Source organism: Podarcis melisellensis (genome assembly GCF_964234715.1).
Source record: "Podarcis melisellensis genome assembly, chromosome: 5".
NCBI lineage: Eukaryota > Metazoa > Chordata > Lepidosauria > Squamata > Lacertidae > Podarcis > Podarcis melisellensis.
This window is the reverse complement of record NC_138537.1, coordinates 18,514,236-18,527,322: the sequence shown is the minus strand read 5'-3', so window position 1 is coordinate 18,527,322 and position 13,087 is coordinate 18,514,236. Positions and strand designations below refer to the sequence as shown.

Sequence of the window (13,087 nt, the reverse complement as noted above, 5' to 3'; positions counted from 1 at the left end):
GGCACTCCAATCACAGTGTTTCCTGGGACGGATCTTTGCAAGCTTCCAACAGAGCTCACTTCCCCCCTCCCTTGGTTCACATGACTCCTTTGTTTGTTTTTATTCTAACCCCTTTCTCGTTTTCAATAAGTAACACCTACTTTAACTGTTTATCATTCTGTTTATTTTTTCTCAGGTTTGTGCAAACAGCTCCGAGGGTCTGCTTGTCCATTAAGGAAACTCCCAGTTGTGTTCATTGCCAACCTATTATTATCCTGGGAGCAGCACAGAAAGACGAAGCACAATGGCACACCTCCGTCAGCACAACTGGATGCCTCCATCTGCCCCAGCTGCAATGAAGCATGTCTCTCCTGTATTGGTCTCTAAAGCCACAACAGGTGCTCCAATGGTTTGACTACATCCCTAAAGGTGCACTCTTCCATTGTTTCACAGGACAGATGGATGCTGACAACAAGAACTTTCTTTGCCCACTTATCCAGGGGCACATTCTCCAGACCATTGTCCACAAAGCACTAGGGGAGGTTAACCCATCCCCAGTGGCGGAGCTTCATGCTCCGGCACTGGGGGGCGAGGAGAGCAGGCGGGGCATGGCTGGCACGCGTCCCGGGGGTGTGGTGACCACCCGCAGGGGCGTGGTGTGCATCCTGGGGCCGTGACATGTCGATGTTGGTTTCTGCTTCCCTCACTGAGCAGCAGAAGTGCTTGTCACGAGACAGGTTGTTTACATTCCACAGAGTCTGTACTGTTGGAGGTTTTCCCACGGGAACGGGAGACTGGATATGACGTACACTGGTTTCCTGTTTTTCACTGTTCTTTGCAGTTTCAGTTTGTGATTCTCTCCGTGCCTTAGAGGAGAGATGACGCTTTCTCTGCTCTGGCAGAGGGAAGATGTTTTTCTGTAACTTACCAGCTTTGAACTGTAAATAAAGTAGTATAGAGCATGTTGGCTCATACTTCTCATCATTCCGCTGTGCACTGGACACTGCTTATCAACAACATTTGGTTTCGGGCCCAGAAAAATGCAGTGTTTTGAGATTGGTCTCCAGAAGTCGGGCTCCTGGCATAGGAACAAAGGAGCAAGAAACGAAGTGCCAGCAAAGCATCGGAACAGCAGGCAGAGGCACGGATCGCAAGGTATCTGCTCTGCGCGTCAAGATGATTGATGAAGGTATGTGCTACTGCTCCGGGCAGCCTGCCAGCTTCTAATTAATGGCTTTATGGCTGGACTTTGAACTTTTAAAGCCGTTTTCCACGGCACAAGCGTAGTGGCTTGGATGGCTGGGAAAGTGAAAGTAACAGTACAAATGCTGCAGTTTCAAGCAGCTGCAGACATGACGCAGCAAGAATTAAAGGGCAACAAAGAGAAAGCACTTGGGGACTTTCGCTATTGAACTTGCCTTTTGGAATGCAGTTTTGAAGCAGCTGCAGATAAGCAAAGCAAATAAAGAGAACAGCAGCACAGGCTCATAAGCAGAGGCTGTTTTGAAATTGCCTTTGGATTAAAGCAGTCTGATTTAAAGCAGCATAGATGACGCAGGAGGCAATTGCCAAAGTCATGATGGCTAGCTGCAGAAGGCTGGATGAAGCAAGTGGGGAATTTGATACCACTGATCAGCCAAATGCTCAACTCACAGTAGCTTGTGATACTGCCATGATTCAGACTGAAGCAGATCGGCGGGGTGCTGGCTGCATGGGAAATGGGGAGACTTCACAGACGTCATCCCATAGTGCAGTGGAACCACCAGATGGCGCCAAAGCTTTGAAGGCAGTGAAATGCTACTCGTGTGGACGTCTAGGCCATATGAAGAGGGAATGCAAATATCCCAGGGCCAAGACAGAGCAGCGCAGTGGAAGCTCATCGCGTGGAAAAGGCCAGAGCAAAGGCAAAGGTCCGGTGTCCAGGACAACGCAGCACAAGGCAATGGTCTCACGCTACGCTCCAAAGGTTACAGAGGTTGCAGAGGTTGCAGAGGTCCAGAAGACGTCTAGATCTTTCTTCGTTGTTGATTCAGCTGCAACGCATCACATGTGCAACGATAAGCGACTGTTCGTGTCTTTTACACCGCAGGAAGGTGCGATTCACCAGGCGGATGACCACACCATTCCCAGTAAAGGCTACGGAACTGTTGTTCTTCACAGTTTGGACTTATCGATACAGGACGTGCTTTATGTGCCGGACGCGAAACATAATCTGCTTAGCGTTGGACAGCTGATGGAGCGGAAAATAGACGTTTCCTTTAAGAACAATAGATGCATCATCACCAAGAAAAATGATTATCAATTGTATGCTGAATTTGTTGATCGTTTGTTTCTTTTGTATTATGATGATGTTGTGCAGGATGACACTTGTTGCATTGCAGGTTCTAACAAAAGTTTGCATGCAGATTGTATTCATGCTTTTCACAGGAAATTTGGTCATTTGCATTTTGAGGCAGTATCTAAAATGCCTGCCTTGGTTGAAGGTATGACTATTAAACCCTGCAGGTACCACATGAAGTGCAAGGCATGCGCAGCAAACAAGGTGAAAATGGCTGCGAAAGGTAAGGTGTCTAGTAGGCAAGCTACAGAACCATACCAAATTATTCATGCTGATTTGGTTGGACCACTAGCGCCCTCTTTGGGTGGGAATAGGTACTTCATGGTTCTTGTTGATGCATTTTCCAGGTATATTTTTGTGTACAATCTCAAGCAGAAATCAGAGGCTTTTCCTAGGTTCAAGGAATTCTGTGCTTGGTTGGGAAATGTGCATGGTAAGAAGATTAAGATTCTTTTCACCGACCGGGGGGGAGAGTTCACTTCTCAGCAGTTTGAAGCTTTTCTGGCTGAGAAAGGAATTCAACATGATTTGTCTAGTCCTCGCTCGCCATGGCAGAATGGGCTTGCGGAACGAGCAAATCAAACATTGCTTCAAGGGTTAAAAACCTTGCTGCATGATGCAAATCTTCCAGAGAGTTATTGGGCCGAAGCTCTCTCATGTTTCACTTACAGTTATAATCGCAGGTTATCTTCAGCGATTGGTTGTACCCCCTATGAGAAGATGTTTGGCAAGAAGCCATACATCAAACACATGAAAATTTTTGGTTCGGACATGTGGGTTCACTCACCACAAAACTCCAAGTTAGACAAGCGTGGATTGCATGGTATCTTTCTAGGTTATCAGAAAGGGTCTTACAGAATAATGATGACTGAGTCTAAGGAGATTAAGCTCACAAGAAGTGTTGAGTACAATGCCAAGTGGGGGGAGAATGTGGGAATTTTCCAATGTTATCCTGATGACAGTGATGAAACTGAGGATAGTCAAAAGCAACCGCAACAACCCACACCCACTGATGAAGGTTCTGATTCTGAGTCTGAAACTGAATCAGATGATTCAGAGGATTTCAAGAGTGCGAAAGCCTCTATGCGACCCTCTGAAAGCTCTGATCAAGAATTGGAGGAACCATTGTTCACAATAGGTCGCTTTTCTCCTAAGAAGGAAGAGGAGAGTGTTGAAGACCTAAGGCTAATTCGTAGGTCACAGAGAGCCACAAAAGGCAGACCTCCAAAGAGATTTGCTGATGAGTTTGCTAAGATAGCAGTAACAGCTGTTAAAAGCTCCAAGAAGGTTTTTGAACCTTCAAGTTTCCAAGAAATCCAGGATTTGGATTCAAAGGAAGCTGAGCCATGGTTAAATGCCATGAAGGCTGAGCTTGATTCCTTGGAAAGGAACAAAACATGGGAACTTGTTCCAGTAGTTCCAGGAATGAAATTGCTTGGAAGCAAATGGGTCTTCAAAGCGAAGACTGATCAAAATGGCAAGATAGTCAGACACAAAGCCAGGTTGGTAGCCAGAGGATTTGCTCAGGTACCAGGTGAAGACTATCACGAGACCTACTCACCCACAGTGAGGTATGAGAGCATTAGGCTTATGCTCAAGCTAGCTGCAGAAGAAAATCTACACATTAGTCACCATGATGTGAATACAGCTTTTCTGTACGGATCTCTAGGTGAATCACTTTATATGCTTCCACCTGATGGCGTACAGGTAAAACAGGGATTTGTTTGTGCTCTGAAAAAATCCCTTTATGGTCTCAAACAAAGTGCACGGTGTTGGCACACAAAACTCACTGAAGTATTGTTTTCTCTAGGTTTTAAGCAAGGGAAATCTGATCCATGTGTATTTGTCAAAGAGGAGGGGCAAAAGAAACTGTATTGTTTGTTTTATGTTGATGATCTTTTATTCTTTTGGAAAGATGTCACAATGTACAATAACGCCCTAGCTCAACTGAAAGAGCACTTTGACATGAAAGATCTTGGTGAGGTAAACAACTACCTATCTCTGGAAATAGAGAGAGATCAAGATGGTAACATTCTAGTACACCAGTCACGGAAAATTGCTGATGTGTTAAGCAAGCTAAACCTGATGGATGCTAACCCTGTAGACACACCGATGATAACAGGTTATCAGGTAGATGACACTGAAGAAGCATTTTCTGACACTACACTGTACAGAAGTGTGCTAGGCAAGCTAAACTTCATTGCCAGATGTTCAAGACCAGACATTGCTGTTAGCTGTAATTTGCTAAGCAGACAAGTCAACAATCCTACTGTTAAGGATTGGAAAGCTCTGAAACGCATAGCGCGGTATTTGAAAGGCACTATGCATTACAGACTGAGATTTAACAATCAGAAGTCTGGTGGTCTTGAGATATTTGCAGATGCAAGTTTTGGAAGTGACACTACAGACAGGAAAAGTACGTCTGGAGTTTGCTATAAGTACAATCAGGGTCTATTTGATTGGTCGTGCAAGAAGCAAACAACAGTTAGCTTAAGTACTTGTGAAGCTGAACTGAATGCACTGTCTTATTCACTTAAAGATTGTGAATGGTTGTTACAATTGTGCAAAGACATGAAAATTCCTGTCAAATGTCCAATCCAGGTTTACCAGGACAACAAAGCATGTTTGGCTTTGCTGAATTCTGAAGGTTGTAAGCAAAGCACGAAGCACTTGCAATTGAAGTTGCAACATGCTAGGGAACGTATTCAGAAGGGACTCGTAACGGTGTCCTATATGCCAGGTAATGAAATTCCTGCTGATGTATTGTCCAAGATTGTATCAAGGGATCAACACTGTACCTATGTGCAGAAGTTGGGTTTGTACTGATATTGTACGAACACGCTGCTCAGTGATGTTCACAGAAAGGGGGAGGATGTTGGTTTCTGCTTCCCTCACTGAGCAGCAGAAGTGCTTGTCACGAGACAGGTTGTTTACATTCCACAGAGTCTGTACTGTTGGAGGTTTTCCCACGGGAACGGGAGACTGGATATGACGTACACTGGTTTCCTGTTTTTCACTGTTCTTTGCAGTTTCAGTTTGTGATTCTCTCCGTGCCTTAGAGGAGAGATGACGCTTTCTCTGCTCTGGCAGAGGGAAGATGTTTTTCTGTAACTTACCAGCTTTGAACTGTAAATAAAGTAGTATAGAGCATGTTGGCTCATACTTCTCATCATTCCGCTGTGCACTGGACACTGCTTATCAACAACAGTCACCTGCGGGGGCGTGGAGCCCAGCACAGGCAGGGGGCAGCCGCGATGGCACCCCACCAGTATTGCGCTGCCGGGAGCGCTGCCAGTGCCCATCCCCAAATGGTTAGCTACTGTAACTCAAAGAAAACAGCATCTTTAGCTGATAAAATGATGGGGCAATTTCATTCTTTTTACATTTAGCGACTCAGGTAAAGGATGAATAGGCAAAAATGGAATTCATTTATCCGGGTCATGTGTGCATTTAAAGTAAGGGACTGGGTGCTTGAGACATACCCTGCTTACTCCCATTTCTCCTAATTTTATTGGATTGTTGGTTTGTGTTTCAACATTCTTGTGATTGAAATTTGCTTGTGTGCTGCCATGAAATCCCATTTGGGATGAAGGGCATTTTATACATCAATAATTGGTTTCTGGGCAAATTTATTAAATTTGTAAGATTTAAAAGAAGCGGAGGCTTAGCCTTGGGCCTTTCATCTCAGTTGAGTTGCAACTCCTGCCATCATCATTACCTGTATCCATTGAACAGAACATAGACTTCAGGTCAATTGGTTTTCTAAAATACATAAAGTCAACCTTTGGCGGACTATTGCATCTAGTTTTAGGTTGGGCTTTTGCGGTGCAAAACAAAAGTCCTCATCTCTGTCTGTGACTAGATGCCAATACATATTGAAAACCACCTGTTTACACCTTAAATGCGCAGTCGACTCTAGAGAGAGAATACTACTACAAAGGATGTGGTCATTTCAATATATCTGAGATGGGGAGGAAGGCATAATAAAAGATAGATTCATAAATTATGCATTTTTTGACATTTGGATACATCACAGACACTATCAATGTGCTTTTCTTCGATATTGCAGAGCACAGCTTTCAAAACTGGCTGGGTTTATTTGACAAAGTTTATATATTTCTTAACGCAGACTACCCTAGCCAATCTCATGAAAAGCTCCAAATTAGCTAACTTTCCCAAAATGTACTTGATCTAATTCAACTTTTATTCAGCAGCCTTTGGATTAGAAATATCCATGTTATTATGGCATTACAGCTGAACCTGCCTGCTAATATTTCATTGAAACTAGAACTCCCACAGTGCCTTTGATTTTTAGGAGTTTGGCAGTGGTTCACAAAGTGAAAAGGTTAAAACAACCTTTATTAAGCAAGCAAACAAACTGGAGGTTTTCTGAGCTAGAGTTGGGAGGCTGGTTGATTTGCATGTAAAATACTAGCAACTATTTGACCACACTTATGTAGTTGGTGTGTTTAAACACATAAAAACCTCACTTAGAAGCAGGCACCTACACTATGACCTGCAGTACTATAACCACAACTGCCTTGAATGATTTTTTTTAATAAAAAAAATCTATCAACTGATATATATATATGTGTTATCTGTTCAGTTTCATTGTAAAAGAAATTTATTTTGGCAATCACTGGCATTCAATGTTTAGGTCTAGAAGAACTGTTCAATTTCTCAAATGTTGTTCACATATGTTTGCATAAATACTAATTGTGACAATAGTACAAAATTACTAATGCAATAGCATACCCTCCAAGTGTCTCTAGGGTCAGTCCTGGATTTACAGAAGCCATCCCAGTTTCTGATTTGATCCCAGAATGTCCCAATTTGCCTCAGGATTTCCCTATTTTCATTGGAGAAATGTTGGAGGCTATGGAGTTATCCAACCCCGAGCCGTCTGCAGGCAATCCTGTATAGGAAAGGTTTTTTTTTTAATGTCTAATGTTTTGTTATGCTTTTACTGCCCAGAATGCTGGGGCAACCCAATAAGATGTGTAGGGTATAAATAGTAAAATTATCATTATGGAATGGGATGTCCCTATTGTCATCGAAGAAATGTTGGAGGGTATGCAATAGTCTGCAATTGGACTAGTGACTATAACAGTTAACTAAATTGGATTTGTGTGTGTGTGGCCTTTTTGTGTGTGACAGTAGCAACTGGTACATATTTTTTGTGCCAATGGCAGCCATTTTGTCATTTTTCAATATGTGCCTGCCAGCACTTCACTGTTTAATCCAGAACGCACCACATGCACCCTTGACTGCTATTTGACAGTGTTGTCTCATATGCCATATTTGAATCAAGATAATCTGGCCACTCTAGTCCCTGCATTGGTAAACCTGAGAATAGATTACCCGGCCAGGGTCAGCAAACTTTTTCAGCAGAGGGCCGGTCCACTGTCCCTCAGTCCTTGTGGGGAGCAGGCTATATATATATATATTTGGGGGGAATGAACAAATTCCTATGCCCCACAAATAACCCAGAGATGAATTTTAAATAAAAGGACACATTCTACTCATGTAAAAACATGCTGATTCACAGACCATCTGTGGGCCGGATTTAGAAGGCGATTGGGCTGGATCCGACCCCTGGGCCTTACAGTAGTTTGCCTACCCATGGATTACTGCAATGAGCTGTATGTGGGGCTGTCCTGGTCATGAAGTTCCAGGTAGTGTATCTAATGTGTTGACTAGATTGCTGATGGGGGCAGATAGCCAACATCATATTTAACATTGCACTACCAGGGTTGAGGGAGAAATTCAATTCAGTTTTCATTTAAAGGCAGGCCTAACTAATGCCATGCTTTCCAAAACAATACATGGACCAAAAGCCTGCCATTTGCATTTCTCCGAATTTTGCAGTATCGTTCTCCAGCTCAAGTTTGCATGAAAATACATTATAGTCTGCAAATGTACAAAAATGTGTATATTAGGGGAAATTGCATAAAATGTATACATATTAGAAGAAATTCACATTTACCGTACTTTTCCGTGTATAAGACTAGGGTTTTTTTAACTAAAAAAAAATGTTGAAAGGGGGGGGGTAGACTTATACATGGGGGCAATCTCCCCACATTTTCTTAATTTTGAGTCTTATACACGTGGGTGTGTTATACGCAGAAAAATACGGTATATGCTGGTGAATTTTCATGAGAACTTTTTTTAAAAAATGCAAACTGATAAGGACATGTCTAGATCTGAACTTTTTGGGGGAAAGGCAGATTTGCCCATCGTTAAGCACTAGTTCCTAAGATTTCAAATGCTTATTAAAGCATCCAGAAAATATGGGGAATTATAGACAGCACAATCCCAGAATCCTCTGAGCATTTGCAGCAGCACCCAGGGAGACTACATTTCGTATTGCTCCCCAAGTCCCTGGACTCTCCAACACTTATCAAGTCATAATTATACCCAGAGAAAATGTAGAGCCTTCAAGTTTGCCAACTTTACTGTTTTATGAGAACAGAGTGAAACAATGCTTTATAGCTTTATAGATTGCCTAGTCCATAGTCTACACATGCTGCTCCAAACTTCCTTTAATGTATGACAACACAAGAGAATGGAAAGAAGGCTGCTGTTATTGTCACCCATTCACAATAAGTGCAATATATTAGCTTAAACCTGTTGTTAGAAACTTATCGGAAATCCTTTGTGTGATGAAGCACAGTGGCCACAAAAAGTGTCCTTAGACTTTGCCATCATTTTTCCTCCTGTGACTCCAGAACATGTTTGATCTTCAATTTAGGTCCCTATTTTTCTTTCCAATGGAGATTTAATGACTACCGCATGCCGGTTAACAACCTTTATGTATTGTGTTCCTTGCAATGTCACTTGTGCTGTTAAATTCCCGATGATGGCTTGAATAGCAAGCAATAACCTTGGGTGGAAAACCTGTATTCCGTTACACACAAAATGGTGAATATGTAAGGAAAACAGAATAACAACTGGGCTGCCTGGAGTGTTTTGTTTTTTCCAGAACGAGAAAAACAACAATCCATAATTAGGGAGAAGGTCAGGTTCGGACTGGGACAAAAAAAACTTCTCTGAAACTTTCAGTTTGGGGGTAGAGTTCTACTTACCTTAAGTCTTAAATGAGGGGACGATATTTATCTCATCTCGTTTTCGTTTTAGGTACAAAATATTAAAGCAATAGAGAGGATCTTCAGCATGCAGCAAAAAATTATGTAAGGAAGGAGCCAGATATAGCTTTGCAAAGCTGGTGTTTCAGAGCTTAGAGCTGCCACAGAGAATGGTCGCTCCTGGGCAACCTCTTTCCAAACTTCTGAGGGTGGTGGGACTACCAAGAAGGTCCCCTCTACTGCTCTTAACATCTGAGATGGTCTGTAGGGAAGGAAGCAGTCTTTCAGATATTTCGGGCCTTAGTTATTAATAGCCCTTCCATAGTTATCTTAGGTTGATAAAATTAGCAAAATTTCTTGGCCATTTTCCAGATGCAAGCAGCCTACAAAGCATGCACAATCCCAATGTATGTTTGCTGTTATATCAGAAAACCTTATTATTATTATAAAATCATACAGTGCACGAAATCACGGAAACCATTTGAGCAAAACAAAAATCAATTAAAGAAGTACACCATCACTTCTGAAGTGTGGTTTATTTTTTGCTCAAGGACACAGATAAAAGGATTTGTAAACACATTTAAAAAATAAGATAAAATATCCCTTTGAATGGAAGCTCCAAAATGATGGTTCTGAATTTTCTACCCTCAACCCCATCTTGCCACCCTATAATCCTAACTTTAATCGCATCTATTGTGTGCTTTCCACTTCTTTCAGTCGTGGGAGTGATGAGGCATTTTGTCCTGCTTGTGATCATGAAGATTAATAACATTAAGAAAGCTGGCTGTTAATATTTGCACTCATTTAATTATTTTTCTAGAATTGTAGAAATCCCATTATAATTAGGAAAGGGCATGAGGGAATATACACCAGGGAATAATCTGCCGCTGACAACAAAATGAGTTCAGTGACCCAATTAGGTCATTTCCATTGCTAATTCCACTGATTCTGAACATTATGGGGGAAATTTCTTCAGCGACAATCTATTAAAAACAAGATCACCCACACAGGGTGAGTATGGCCTAATATTGATTAATTTTCTCTTGCAGAAAGTCGAAGTTGTGGCATCATATCATAAAACAATTAAACACAGTGGCAGCAAACGCCTTTCTTACTGTTTCATGTCAACTGAACCAAGAAAAAAAAGTTGCAATAAAATTAGAGATGTGTTCAATTATCCATAGGAGATTCCAGGACATTATTAGCCTATTCACCCTAACACTTATCTTCAATTGCACACAGCAGCAAGAGAAAGGATTTAGGTTACATTTTAGTAATCCTAAATCTTGTGCGTAGTGGGTTTTATCAAAAACTGGAGCACTTGTTACTATAATTTAGCTACAAAAATATACGGCGTTTTTTAACCTGACTTCAATGCAGGAAAGCAGCTTTTAAGCCGTATGAGGAAGTTTGGGTTGTCAGATGAGATTTCCAGCCTCGGTTGTGAGTTTCACTGATTTTGGGTGGATTTGTCAAATATTAACGTTGCTTAAGTCCCCAACACCGCCCCTTTTTTCTTTTTCTTTTTACTTTACAAAAATAGCATCTTAGGCTGCAGCCTTAATCACGACTGCTCAGAAGGTACTTCTTATGCAATTCCTTGGTGCTTACTTACAGGCAAACGGAGTTAGAATTGTAGCCTAATGCATATATAAGAATTTCACACTGGTGAGAGACCGTGTGGTTTAATGGTTAATGTGTTAGGAGACCAGGCCTCCTAAGGTAACTGCCACCCAAACACTGGGATAGTTCAGTCGCTAGAGTAAGGACTCAGCTACATTATAAAAAAAACCCAAACAAACAGTGCTTTGAATGTGTTATAAAGATGCAACACCAGATGGCAATGGAGAGCAAAAAATATATACAGTGGTACCTCGCAAGACGAAATTAATCCGTTCCATGAGGCTCTTCGTATAGCGGTTTTTTCGTCTTGCGAAGCAAGCCCATTGACAGCTTAGCAGATTAGCGCTATTAGCGGTTTAGCGGCTTCTGCCATCAGCTGTTAAGCAGCTTATCAGCGGATCAGCTGATAAGTGGCTTAGCGGCTTAGGAAAAGGGGGGGAAAGGGAAAAAACCCGAAGGAACTTTTTCGTCTTGCGAAGCAAGCCCATAGGGAAATTCGTTTTGTGAAGCGCCTCCAAAATGGAAAACCCTTTCATCTAGCGGGTTTTCCGTCTTGCAAGGCGTTTGTCTTGCGGGGCACCACTGTATTTGCGGTTTTACATAGCGCTTTCCCCCCTTTTGTTATAACAATTTAATTTATGACTTTATAGCACCCCCCCCCCGGTATGTAGATTCATCCCAAGGGACTCTTAATCTCAGGATCATTGGAGGTTTTTAAACAAAGGTTAGACTGCCATCTGTCAGGGATTCTGTAGCTATGATTACTGCATTGCAGGGGGTTACAACAGAAAAACAGGGGTCAGCAAACTTTCTCAGCAGGGGGGGGGGCGGTCCACTGTCCTCATAACTTGTGGGGGGCTAGACTATATTTTTTTTGGGGGGGGGATAATGAACGAATTCCTATGCCCCACAAATAACCCAGAGATGCATTTTAAATAAAAGGACACATTCTACTCATGTAAAAACATGCTGATTCCCGGACCATCCGTGGGCCGGATTTAGAAGGTGATTGGGCCGGATTTAGAAGGTGATTGGGCCGGATCCAGCCCCCAGGCCTTAGTTTGCCTACCCATGCATTACTGCAATGAGCTGTATGTGGGGCTGTCCTGGTCATGAGGTTCCAGGTAGTGTATCTAATGTAGTGACTAGATTGCTGATGGGGGCAGATAGCCAACATCATATTTAACATTGCACTACCAGGGTTGAGGGAGAAATTCAATTCAGCTTTCATTTAAAGGCATGCCTACCTAATGTGTGATTTCCAAAGCAATACATGGACCAAAAGCTTGCCATTTGCATTTCTCCGAATTTTGCAGTATCGTTCTCCAGCTCAAGTTTGCATGAAAACACATTACAGTCTGCAAATGTACAAAAATGTGTATATTAGGGGGAAATGCATAAAATATATATATTAGAAGAAATTCACATTTACCGTACTTTTCCGTGTATAAGACTATGTGTTTTTTTTACTAAAAAAAATGTTGAAAGGGGGGGGGAGACTTATACATGGGGGCAATCTCCCCGGGCCTTAGTTTGCCTACCCATGTACCGGTAATAGATGGATTCCTACTCAAAAATTATATGACTCAGTATATGAACAAGACAGGATATTGCTGTTTTACATGTTTCCCTTCGCACTCATCCTTTGTTGTGAGTCTTTTCAGAGATCTGAATAAGGACCTCTGTTTTTGAAAATATATAAAAGCAGAGTAAAATTCCACAAAGGGTTCCACTTTTACATGGAAAGGAAGTGCTGTACTGCTAAGCTGAATCCACTCCCCAAACCCGTAACATGGAGGCAGCACTTTATGAAAACCTAATGCAGAGCCCAGCACTTAAACCAAGCACCCTGGAGCCTCTTTTCCATTTCTGTATGACGGGTCTTCTCAATTTCCTCATTTCAATGTAAATTTTGTGTGAAGCATCACTTTGTAAAACCAGGTGAAAGATCTGGTGGTTTGTTGTTTTCTTGTCACGGGGATGGTTGCAGTCTATTACTTCCCGTTCTGAAGCAAAATAACATGTTTTCTTAGGAAACTGTGCTTTCAGATTTGCCGGCTGC

At 42.1% G+C, this 13,087-nt stretch overlaps 1 long non-coding RNA gene across 1 annotated transcript in view; it reads right to left on the bottom strand.

Annotated features, from left to right (window-relative positions):
• LOC309370046 overlaps window positions 1-9,479 on the bottom strand; it is a 57,872-nt gene extending 48,393 nt beyond the window's left edge. The window contains exon 1 of the long non-coding RNA XR_014168385.1: window positions 9,403-9,479. This is a non-coding gene — a long non-coding RNA (uncharacterized lncRNA). The remainder of the gene's footprint in view (window positions 1-9,402) is intronic.
• Window positions 9,480-13,087: the final 3,608 nt, after the last annotated feature.